Source organism: Cavia porcellus, unplaced genomic scaffold (genome assembly GCF_034190915.1).
Source record: "Cavia porcellus strain 051 isolate PalLab524CR breed Dunkin Hartley unplaced genomic scaffold, mCavPor4.1 scaffold_10, whole genome shotgun sequence".
NCBI lineage: Eukaryota > Metazoa > Chordata > Mammalia > Rodentia > Caviidae > Cavia > Cavia porcellus.
In genome coordinates, this window is record NW_026947493.1 from 88,901,794 (window position 1) to 88,914,574 (window position 12,781).

The 12,781-nt window shown below is 33.4% G+C and overlaps 1 pseudogene; it reads left to right on the forward strand.

Annotated features, from left to right (window-relative positions):
• Positions 1-5,822: 5,822 nt before the first annotated feature.
• Positions 5,823-6,742, forward strand: LOC106025826 (olfactory receptor 4M1-like; annotated as a pseudogene).
• Positions 6,743-12,781: the final 6,039 nt, after the last annotated feature.

The window sequence follows — 12,781 nt, forward strand, 5'->3', positions numbered from 1 at the left end:
CTCCAATCTTCCAGGTGCAGTGAAGTGGAGAGGTAGGTTTGAGGCGTCTACATCTGCCTCACATCCCGGCTGTGATTGGAGAACTGTGGAGCTTCCAACAGGCAGGTGGGCACACAGTGTCCCTGAGGCCCAGCTTGTCTGGAACTGCAGAGTTCTGAGCAGGCAGAGGAGGGCCATTGGTTCTGAAGGCCCAGTGGCTTGGGGCAGCAAGGTGCCAGAGTCTCAGTAGCTGCAAACATAGAAGGGGATATCCAACAGAGCCTGAGGAAGCTTTCAAATAACATTGAAACACAGAAATATAGGAAAATGACACAACAAAAGACCAAATTACAACCTCAAACCTCCAGCCCATCTCAAGAAACCCTAGGAGCAATGTATATAGAAGAAAATATATGCCATTCACCTCAAATATCGGACACAATAGCTACTGAAATTAACAAGCAACCCCAGGAAGCTTTAAAGAAATTCAAACTTGAAATAATCTCCCAGGTAAAAGAAGAAATGATAAAAGAAATGAAAGAGATTCTGAATATATCTAAAGACAACACAGATAAAAAATTGGAGGAACTAAACAAAAAGATAGAATCCCTAGATGAGCAATATAAGAAACAAACAGAATACATAATGCAGATGCACAGAGATATACAGGAAATAAAAAACTCCACTGAAAGTTGTAAAAATCGCCTTAATGAAAGTGAAGATAGAATTTCAGACCTTGAAGACAGGATTGCAGCTAGTGAACAGGAAAGGAAAGATCTTTTAAAAATAACAAGGAATCAGGAAACAACAATTCAACAACTACAAGAAGATGCAAAGAAAAATAACATAAGAATGGTAGGGATTAATGAAAACGAAGGAGACAACATAAAGGATGTCAAGAGAATATTTAGAGGAGTAATCGCTGAAAATTTCCCAAGCATGAGATCAGAAACCGACATCAGGATCAGTGAAGCATATAGAACTCCAAATAGTCATAACCAAAATAAAACTACACCCAGACATACAATAATCACCATCCCAGAAATCCAACACAAGAATAGATTATTAAAAGCTGTCAGAGAGAAAAGACAGATCACTTGTAAAGGAAAACCTATCAGAATCACAGCAGAATTCTCAGCACAAACAATAAGGTCAAAAAGAGCATGGAAAGAAGTATTCCAAATCCTAAAGCAAAACGATTTACAACCTAGACTGATGTATCCTGAAAAACTATCATTCAAAATCAGTGGTGAAATATGATACTTCCATGACAAACAGCTGAAGAACTTCATGAACACCAAACCAACCCTGCAAAAAATATTGAAAGACAGTTTTGATACACAAAGGAAAAAACCACTAAACAAAGCAGATAATTAAACAGAACAGAAAGATAAAGATGCAACAGCAGAGAGATAACATGTCAACAATAAAACAGCATTTAACAGTAATAACCATTAATGTAAATGGTCTCAATGCACCAATCAAAAGAAACAGACTAGCAGAATGGATCAAGAAACAAAATCCAACCATATGCTGTTTACAGGAAACCCATCTAACCCAGAAGGATACTCACAGACTGAAAGTCAAAGGATGGAAAGCAATTCTTCATGCAGCAGGAATCCAAAAAAAGGCAGGAGTAGCCATTCTGTTTGCAGACAACGTGAGCTTTAAACCAACAATGACCATAAAGGACAAAGAAGGTCACTACGTACTCGTTAGGGGAAAACTCCAAGAGGAAGATATAACTATCTTAAATACATATGCACCAAACTCCAGAGCACCCAGTTATATAAAACAGCTATTAACAGAAATGAAAACTCAAATTATCAGTAACACAATTTTAACAGGAGACCTTAATACGCCACTGACACCAAGGGACAGATCAACCAGACAGAAAACGAGCAAAGAAACAACAGAACTGAATCACACCTGCGAACAAATGGATTTGATAAACATATACAGAATGTTCCACCCAACAACATCAGAATACACATTCTTCTCAGCAGTACATGGATCATTCTCTAAAATAGACCATATATTAGCTCACACAACATATTTAAACAAATGCAAAAGAGTTGAAATCATCCCTTGCATGTTATTGGATCATAGCGCTCTGAAATTAGAAATTAATGACAAAAGATACTGCAAAAATCCCACAAATACATGGAAACTGAATAACACACTCTTGAGTAATCAGTTGGTCACAGAAGAAATTAAACAATACCTAAAAGAAAATGAAAATGCAGATACAACTTACCGGAATGTGTGGGATGCAATGAAAGCCGTCCTCAGAGGAAAATTTATTGCACTGAGTTCCCACATCAGGAAAACAGAACAAACACAAATAAATAACTTGATGCTACTCCTCAAACAGCTAGAAAAAGAAGAGCAAGTCAAGCAACCTATGTCGCTGGTTTAGAGTAAACGCTAGTGTGGAATAGATACATTTCCTGAATGGCAGGCTTGAAAAGAAATGCTGTAACTCAGTCACTATGGATGTTGTATTCTCTCAAAAATTGTCCTTGAACATAATTGTTTCTCTGCACTTCATTGGCAAAAAGCCCAATATTTCTTAGCATGTTACGGCTATGGCTAAATATATACTGTAGATTCGGTCAGATTTCACTAGGGACCTGGAATGACACTTGATAAGTTTCATTTCAAACACAGAAGATATGTAGTGTTCTTTTGAAATTGCCATAAAAAGGTCAAATTCCAGCTAGCTTTGCAGGCTTGAAAATAATGACAGATAATCCACTATTAATAATCTTACTATTTGTATTTCCCAAACATTTCCTAAAATATTCATTTGTCTAAATAGCTATTGTATATCATTACCTTAAAATTTGTAATTTTTTCTGCAATCTTGTCTCACCCAAACTTTATTCACATAGCACCAAAGGTGGTATTTCTCAATTTTACTATCATTAAGCAAGTCTCTGAATTTCATACTAAAATACATTTGGAGTTTTTTGGACCAAATATTCTTGTGGTGAGCTACATTACTTGATCTTTGGCCAACTCCTTATTCTATTCCTTTTCCTCTATTCATTGCAAGGAAGATTTTCCTTGACAAAGGTCTTTATATTTCTAACATGATTTTCTTCTTATTTTCAGAGTTAGTTGAAATGTCAATAAATCAGGGAAGCTTTTTTAAAACATTCAACATTCACCACCACAACTTACTCTCTTTCATAGTTTACCTTTTATTACCTTCTTATATAATCTTGTCACTACTGGTAATTTGTTTTGTTAATTTATGCTTTATTTGTTTATGTAGTTACTAGTCTGTCTATTAGTCCAGAAGTTTAGTTAAGTGGAAGCTCAGCCTTCTTTATTCACAAAGTTAGGCTTACCAGTTAACATACACTAGTTTCTCCCCAATTATTTCTTGAATAAACAAATGGATAATTTGTGCAAGTAACACTGAATTATGTGTTTTGGGATAGGGCTTTCAATATAATGTAAAGGATTTGTTTTGATATGTATTAAATGACAAATTCTCGCTGGAGTCCAAATTGTTTATGAGGCCATAGTTAACAGAGAAAACAGTTTTTTCTTTCAATGAGCAAGTGACATGTTTGGATGATACATGTAGTGGTTGAATAATGTTAGCTTGAGAACTGGGAGCTACATTGACCTCCTGACCCTTGAACTCAGATGCCACACTAGAATGTCTTTTTTTAACTTAATGAATGTGAGTAGCAGATGCAGTGTGCATGCTCTGCATTTCCTTCTTAAAGAATAAATAAAATTAGCTTTTGTTCTTGAAGAAAGGAAGGTATCATTAGTTTCTAATTTTATATTGTGTTTTGAACATTGAAATACAAAAAGAATCCCTTTGACACTCTCTGATGAAATAATCCTTTCTGTTTGTAATGCCTAAATGTGCTTGGTTTTATAATATGTCAGCACACACCAAATTAAATTATTTCTTTCTAGATTAGTGCTTTTTCTGCTTTCTTTTTGACAGTGTAGGTACAGAAAAAGATAGAGAAGAAAGAGGTGACTGACAAAAATCAGAATATTGCTGTTCCCCATGAAATTAAAACAAATAGTTTATGTCCTAGTAATACTATTTACTGCTTTGAAATGTTTATCTCTTTTCTGTAATAAGAATATAATTATTCAGTTAAGAAAAAAATTTAAAAACTCAGTCATTTCCATATGTTTGTATAATAGCAAAATATCCAAATGAACTTAATAATCATAAAGTTCTAGATGCTCAATAAATTTAATTTCTAGATTGTTATTTTACTCACCAGTGAATTCTGTGAGCTTACAATTACTCATGTTTTGGGTTCTTATTTTTATAATGCTGCTAGCTGCCTATTTCAGGCAAGTTGTGAAAACATTATTTTCTGGAAATCTATCTTCAGATAATCAAGTTTTTAAGAAAGGTGAAATTTGGATACTAGAGGCACTATTTTGTTTTTTTCTTACAATAAATCTAAACTGAGTTTTAAATTTTTCTGTCTTACCAAGTATGATTAATTATGGCACTGGAGCTCACACTGGACAATTTATAAACAGAGAGCTACTGCCTTTCTAAATTGTCTCTTACTATTGACCTTTATAAGATTTTGTTTTTCTGCCTCTTCCTTTGCCATAAGATTCCTGAAAAACATTGATCTTTTTTGTGTATCTCTTTGTATTGTCATCTTTTCTCCACAATACAATGCTTCTGTAGCATACTGGAAGTCACGTGTACATCAAAATTATTTAAAAATTGAGTCAGTATGTTTTAAGGAACAAATATTAAAATTCTTCAGTTAATTACTTATGTGGCACCCATAAGTATCTGTCTCATGTGTTTGTATTCATAAAACTTTTATTTTGTGTTATCTTTTTCTAAGAAACACTGATGAAAAGCAGCATTATACAATATCATTACATCAGGAACACAAAGCCAACTTTATAGTACTGGTTGCTGGTTACAAGATATGTTTACAGGAGCAGTTTTCAGTATTACCAAAGCAAGAAAATATAGGCAAAGTAAATGATTATTTCATTTTTCTGAAAAAAGTTTCCTTCTCTCTATTAATGTTAGGTTCAATACTGAACCTTAGAGAAAATTGTAAAAATAATATTATTCTTAGTTTCTCTTTGAAATAGCAAAGGTGATAATTATAGTACAATATACTTTCTTGAGAATAATATTTACTGATAACTACACTTTTTCCTTACTTTCTTGAAACAGTTGTATGATGAGTATTGAGGATTCGATCACAAATTTTTGATAGACAACTTTTATTACCATACTGTGTCCGTTTACCTGTTACCTAGGAATAAGGTGTAAAATTCAATCATTTACAACAATGATTGTTAGCAAAGTCCTGGGAAAACTACAAAGCAAGAGTAAAATACTGGCAAATCAATACTTGTAACATTATAGTGTAAGTTTAAGCTTACTAGTGGGTAAGATTTCCAAACCAAAAAGATCTAAGAAACACTAGGCTGCATTTTCCCTCATCAGTCTTAATTTTAACTAACAGAAAGCTGCCCATATTGCTTATTGAAGCATATATTTAGAGGAAATTTAGTACTGAGTTTCATTAAAAATAAAATCTTATAGAATTAACAAGTTGATATTTGATCTTCAGATATTTGATCTTCATCACTTTATATGGTGTCAGTCTTTTTAACCAATATGATAATTTCTTAATTAGATTTTCAAGTGTAAAATAGGGAAATCAAATGTATCATAATGCAGTCTCTTAATGACAGGCAACATATGGCAATTTTAAAAACATTAACGTAATTCTACTTATGTGTTATTTGGAATAATTGAAATTTCTTTCTTTCTCAAAAACTATTTTTTCGCAAAATTTTAATTGGAAGAAATGGAACCCGGAAATTACACAAATGTTACAGAATTTATTCTCACTGGTTGATCAAAGACTCACGAAGTACAACTAGGCCTATTTGTTATATTTTTATCCCTTTATCTGTTCATTCTTCCAGGGAATATCATTATCATTTGCACCATCAGTCTTGATCCCCATCTCACTTCTCCCATGTATTTTCTGCTGGCTAACCTGGCCTTTCTTGATATTTGGTACTCCGTCACTACAGCCCCTAAAATTCTTGTATATTTCTTTGTGTAAAGGAAGACAAGTTCCTTCTGTGGGTGCATCTCACAGATCTTCTTTTGACACTTTATGGGGCCTCAGATATGTTCTTGCTCACAGTGATGACCTTTGACCATTATGCTACTATCTACCACCCCCTGCACTATACTACCATCATGAATCAGTGTCTGTGCTGTGTCCTGATGGCTCTCTATTGTATAGGTGGCTTAATTCATTCCATAATACAGGTAGCTCTCACTGTTCTACTCCCTTCCTGGGGACCCAATTAATTAGACAGTTACTTGTGTGACATCACACAAGTTGTTTGGATTGCTTGTGCCAATCCCTTCCTAGAGTAGTTGGTGATGATCTTTAGCAGCTGCTTGACCTCTGTGGTGTGTTTCATTACTGTGCTAATAACCTATAACTTTCTTCTGGTCGTGTTCAAGAAACATTCATACTCAGGTGAGAGCTTCAAGAGGGCCACTTCTACCTGCTATTCTCATATCACTATTGTGGTGCTAATGTTTGGGCCTTCCATCTACATTTATGCATGCCCATTTGACTCTTTTTCTCTAGCTAAAGTAATATCTGTGTTTCACACTGTGATATTTCCTTTGCTTAATCCTGTCATCTACACATTGTGAAACCAGGAAGTAAAGACAGCCATGAGGAAGTTGATCAACATATATATATATATATATATATATATATATATATATATATATTATGTAAATGAGAAAGTGAAAGATAAGTATGTAAAGAGAAGTGAAAGATAAGTTATATATTTTATATTCATTTTGAGGAGCATTGTCCTAAAGTAGGAGGCATTTGCAGTGGTAATAATGTTGCTTTTGCTTCCTCTTTTTACTCAAATTTACAGGCTTTCGTTATGATTTTGTTCCATTTCTACTTGGGGAAAAAAGAAATACATTAATATGGAAACAAATTTACTCACACTCATCCTTAAATATCTGAAGTTCATTATTAGAACTGGAAATACAATAATGTTCTGATAAAATACATTTTTCTAATAATTATTCATTGAATAACTATTATGGAGAGACTCTATAAAAAGAATGTATTTTAAGAAACAATAAAATAAATGACTGTGGAGACATATATTATACTTTGACTATGAAGAAGCAGGTAGCATATGAATGAGACTTGCTTAATTTTACCTAAGTAAACATTGTCATATTTCAGTCTCAGTCCAGGAGGAGTATTTGTTAAATCATCTTCTTGTATCTAGAAAATAGATTTTCTTTTCTTTCCCCTGTTCCTTTCCTAGTCCATGGAACCTGAGAATGAATTCATTCAAGCTATCACTTCAGGTGGTAGCCATTCAACTGTATTGGTTCCAGCACTTAAGATTTTTTTTGGTACCAGGGATTGAACTCATGACCATGCACCTGGAAGGCAGATGCTTATGTCGCAGAGCTAAATCCCCAGCCCAAGAACTCAAGTTTTTACCACATTATCAAAACAATTGTTATGAGTTCAGAACAAAGAGAAATATGGTTTTTTAAATATGATTTTCATCTCAGATGGAGCTTCTGCCACCTTGCAGTTTAAGTAGCCAGTCTCTCCTTACAGTCTTCTGAGTGAAAGGAAGTTTGGAGGAAAAGAACTGTACCTACATGATTAGAAGACAGATATCTAGCTGTGTGATTACTCTTTAAATGGTTACCTCTTTTGCTACTTGCTTTCTATAATTACTATTGTTATTTTTCTCATTTTTCTAATTTTCTCATTTCTTATTTTCTAAATTTAAGAATTAGAATGCTGATTTTGTTAGCACTATAATTCAAGTATATTTTTCTTAACCCTTCTCTTTAGCTATGTGAACAATATCTATCTAGAGCTACTGATTCCTATGATAATCTAATGAATTATTTTAAAGGATTAGTTTCCTATTTCCTATGAACTCAACTAATAACTATGTGTTAAAATATAAAAAATGAATTAGGGCACTTGAATTAATAGGATACATTTATTTTCTTCAATTTGCTTTCAGTTTCAAAATTAAGGAGGCTTTCCATAAAAGTCAGAACATTTTGTGTACAATGAGCTGCACAATGTGATGATGCAACATGAATAGACTTTGAGGAAAATAGGTTCCTACTAACACCAGGAATAAATTTACAAAAATGATAAAAATAATATGTGGGCTACTACCTGTCTACAGATATTTATTTCTTAATAGAGGTAATTCATGTCAGACAGAACAATGTTACATAAAATTTATTACTTCTTTGGTAATTTGTCTTTGTAATGAGCTGATTCCAACTTCAATGCCACATGACTTCTTTTCTAGGATCCCAAAGACACAGTCAGGAGTTTTGATTCCTGAATTTTGAATTACATCTCATCACTTGAAAATGAATAAGACAGTAGATTACTATTTTGCAACAGAATTCTAAAATTGTAAAATGCAATGTGTAATGTATAATAAAATGGTGAGTTATGTTTCTAGATTTTATATTATTTTCTATACATAAACCAATCAGAACTTTGACTTATTTTGTAATTCTTATCTTACTATCTAGGGTTAATATTCTTGGAAGAAAATCATTGGCTTGCTATGGTATTTGAACATCAGTAAATTGCTACGATAGAAAGAGATTTGCTGAAAATCTTGACACTAACCATAAAAAGATAAAAAGTAGTATGATAAATACTTGCTTACTTAGAAATATTAGCGGAAATTAGAAAATAATGTTGAAATGGGATACAAAGAAAGTGGCAAACTACTAAACTGTAGTTCGTAGAATGTTTGATTGAAATAAAAAAGGGGGTAATTTTACAGCTCTCACTAGGGCAAAGTCTGGAACTGTTTTGTTGTGAACTGCTATTCACTTTTTGTACTGCTGAACATTGCTAAATATCCTACAAGGTTAAGGTCAGCCTTTCTGCACTAAATATCTGACACCAAATGTCAATAGCACCAAATGTGTGAAACTCCTGACTTAGGTAACAGGGAGAATAAGGCAAAGTACTATAGGAGAACTACATATTAAAAATTCTTGTCATACACAGTGTTTTATTTATTTATTCTCTTCTTTTTTTCATACCTGGAAAACAACTTAGGACCCTGTGTTTGCCAGGAAGGCACTGTGCAATTGAGTTAAATACCCAGCCCCTACATAGTCTTCCCTATGAAATAAACTAATATGGTCAGCAGTGACATAGACAATTTGTCAGTAGACTCCTTAACTCATGTAAAATTGTTTTCTCAGTTAATTCTAAAGATCTTTTAATTCTTTTTCATTCTTTTCAGTTTCAACTATTTATTCTTTCTTTAAAAACACTTGATTTTTTTAAAATTTAAAATTACTAATATCTAGATTAAGTACCAATATGCTGGCAATTGCAGATTTCAATTATATTTTCAATTATATTAAATTGTGGGAAAATTTGGAACACTAATTCTACCTCATGGATTTCTACTAACTTCAATGTTAATGAAAAAAATTTTTACTATTATTTCTGATAAAAAGAAAAAACTACTTTATTATATAAATAAACTTATAATTTTCCTGTGTTGTAATTTCTAAAATAATGGGCTTTCAGTAAATTTGAATTTCAGTGTATGTTCACATAAAAAATAGCGTAAATATCACTGACTAGCTTTTTTATCACCCAGAGATTTGAAATTTCCCTTTGACAAAGTTTATAGTTGTACCCTCCCAGTTGCCATGGAAGTAGACCAGTTGGCTTATAATCCTTGCTTAATAGTCTCATTAACTTTCATTACGCAAATGGAAAATGGAGCAAAAACTAAAAATTGTTCAGATGAAGTGTAACCTTCAGATTTTTACATCCAGGAAAACTTTTATTTGAATTAAAAGGCTACAAGTTTTGAATATACAAAAGAATCCAAGAATACTATTTTAAAGAACTTTTTTGAATAAATTACCAGAGAAAAACTTTATTTAACAATTTAAAATCTAAAAAACTAGGACATAAAGCCAGGTACAAAATTTTGAATATGCTTAACATAATTTTAGGGTCATTAAACAGCATTAAGATATAAAACACAGGTTAAATGTAGGGTTTTCCATGCAAAGGAGGGTTCAATGCCATGATGAAGCAGTGAGGACAGAAATGTACTCCATTTCCATCCACCAGTAGTTTAGAAGGCTGTATTGAACCTGTTATTGAAAACAAACCCACACATCAGATGTATGTCTTTGAAAACTGCTCGATATGCCATCAAGATTAATCTCCAAACCATACAGAACACTGCGAATCTATAACTTTGAAGACATTGGAAATCCACTCTAAGAATGAAATAAAATTGGGAAACAAGAGAAATAAATAACCAGAAATCATTGTTCACCAGTTTTTAATTGCAAAGACTTGAGTTCTTTTTTCAATGCAGAAATATAGCTTCTGTGGTGCAGTTGCAAGGGAGACAAGTCAAGCGATCACATGTGATAATTTATACACCTAACTGAGGGCCAAAGTATGTTTCAGTGTAACAGGTAAACAGATTTTTAAAAATTTACTATGAACAGATATGAGAGAAAAGACTTGTGAATCTGTACTGGACATTAGGATTTTTCTTTGTATATTTAAAATTTTACAATTTTACTATTATACATCTAAGAGTTATTGATTGTAGCCCAAATTTCCTCTTATATCTGATTTATTTCAGGAACTACAGTAGTCATTTGAAATATTTGTTTTTCATAGCTGTAAAACTGCTTTCTTCTGATAGATTAGCAAAGAGAAAGGAAGGACAGAATTATGATTTCTTACTGCAGATTTCAAGACTTGTTAGAAAGCTACAGTGACCACGAAAATGTGGATTGGTACAAGGTGGTACACAGAAATAAATGGAACCAAATAAAATGTGCAGATACAAATAGTAAATTTAGTTTTGGTACACACCATTGCCATTTTATGATAAAGAGAAATTTTAAACAAATGATGTGATGCTGTATTTGAAAAATAAAAAAAAAACTTCAATATCTACTTCACTGTCTATATAAAAATTGATTTGCACTATATCATAAACCTAAATGTACTAGCTACAAAAATACAAAACATTTGGAAGAAAACATAGAAGAATTTATTGCTTACAAAACAGTGGTAATTAATGATTCTTTAAGTATCATAAAAGCAAAACAGAAAATTAATTCCCCAAAATTAAAAGTTAATGAAATCAAGCATATGACTATGAAGTTAATGAACAATTCAACACCCTAGAAGGGAAATCTAGATTTTGTTAGTACCTATTCAAGTAAAAATGGATGGAGCTCGGAATACTTGTTTCACCAATAAATATGTACAAGTGACTGGTATGCTTGTGAAAAGATTAATTACCAGGAAAATGGCTTACAACAAATGATCGACCACTCAGGCAGAGCACTTTTCTGCTAATTTCAGAATTCCCTAACATTTGTTTCAGTAATGCCTGGAAGAGTAAAAGAAGCCATCTATCAAGTGCCACTAGAGACCAGATCCCTACTATAAAATGATTCAGTTGTCGCTTTGCCTATCTGTGTTGTTAAATGGACCAGACCATCCCATGGCATCATTCCTTTAGAGGAGCTTTACATGCTTTGTTCTGGGTGCCAGATGCCCCAGTAATATGAAGAATTATGTGCAGGGCCTGCAGACACTCACTCCAGGCATGGACTCTCTAACCTACATGACGGCTCTGGGGAACTAGGCTGTTCAAGCTCCACAATGTTAAATTTGGAATCTGCAGCAATGATTTAAAAGCACAATACGTGTGCGTGTGTGTGCCTGTGTATGTGTGTGTGTGTGTGTGTGTGTGTGTGTGTGCCCGCCTGTGTGTGTGTGCCCGTGTGTGTGTGTGTGTGTGTGTGTGTCCGCGCGCGCGCGTGCATGGGCGTGTGTGTGTGTGTGTGTGTGTGTGTGTGTGTGTGTGCATGTGTGTGTGTGTGAGTCCATATACAAAGATGCAGGCTTTTTATCCTTCACTAATTTTTAAAAATTACTTACAATTTATTTTAGTTAGCCAAGGTAAGGCATAAAGTCACAGACAGGATAAGAAAGAAGAAGTTTTTATACTTACAGACTCCTAGAAACAGTAAGCATGGCACATTACACTGGGATGGGGGAAAGTCTATGATTAGTTACATAGCAGCGAAAGACGAGACCAAAAAAAAAGAGCCTTCATCATGGTTTAGTGGATGAGGCAGGGCAACCTTTTTTAGGGTTACTTAGTCTAAATAATTTCACTGAACTCTGAAATATGTGCACAGTCCCTGGTTTCTTGGTACATGTCTGTAGGGTGACCAGAGCAGAAGAATAATAGCCTGGAGTTTAACAACCCTTTTAGTGTCTGAAAAAATAAAGGGTTGCACTGTGGGCTCTGGATTAGTTTCAGGAGAGGTCTTCACTAACTGTTAGAAACACTTTGTCTAGGAGGGTACTTTCTCCAGTGCTGGGGATGTCCGAGATATTGAAACACCAGTATTGCAGAAATAAAAAAAGCATGATTAAAACAACATAACACATTGGTGAGTTGATAAAAGTAACTAAATTGAAATTTTATACATTCCTATTGGGAATTAATATATTAAACACTTGGAGAAAGGAATTAAAATTTCAGGTAACTTCAAGTATATGTAAAGATCTATTTACTTTATGGACCAATAGTTCCACCTTTAATTTTTTAGCCCAAACTGAAAATTTATCTACAAAATTACCAACAATAATCTTGCATCTTTCACATTTGTCCACTACTCTGTTGT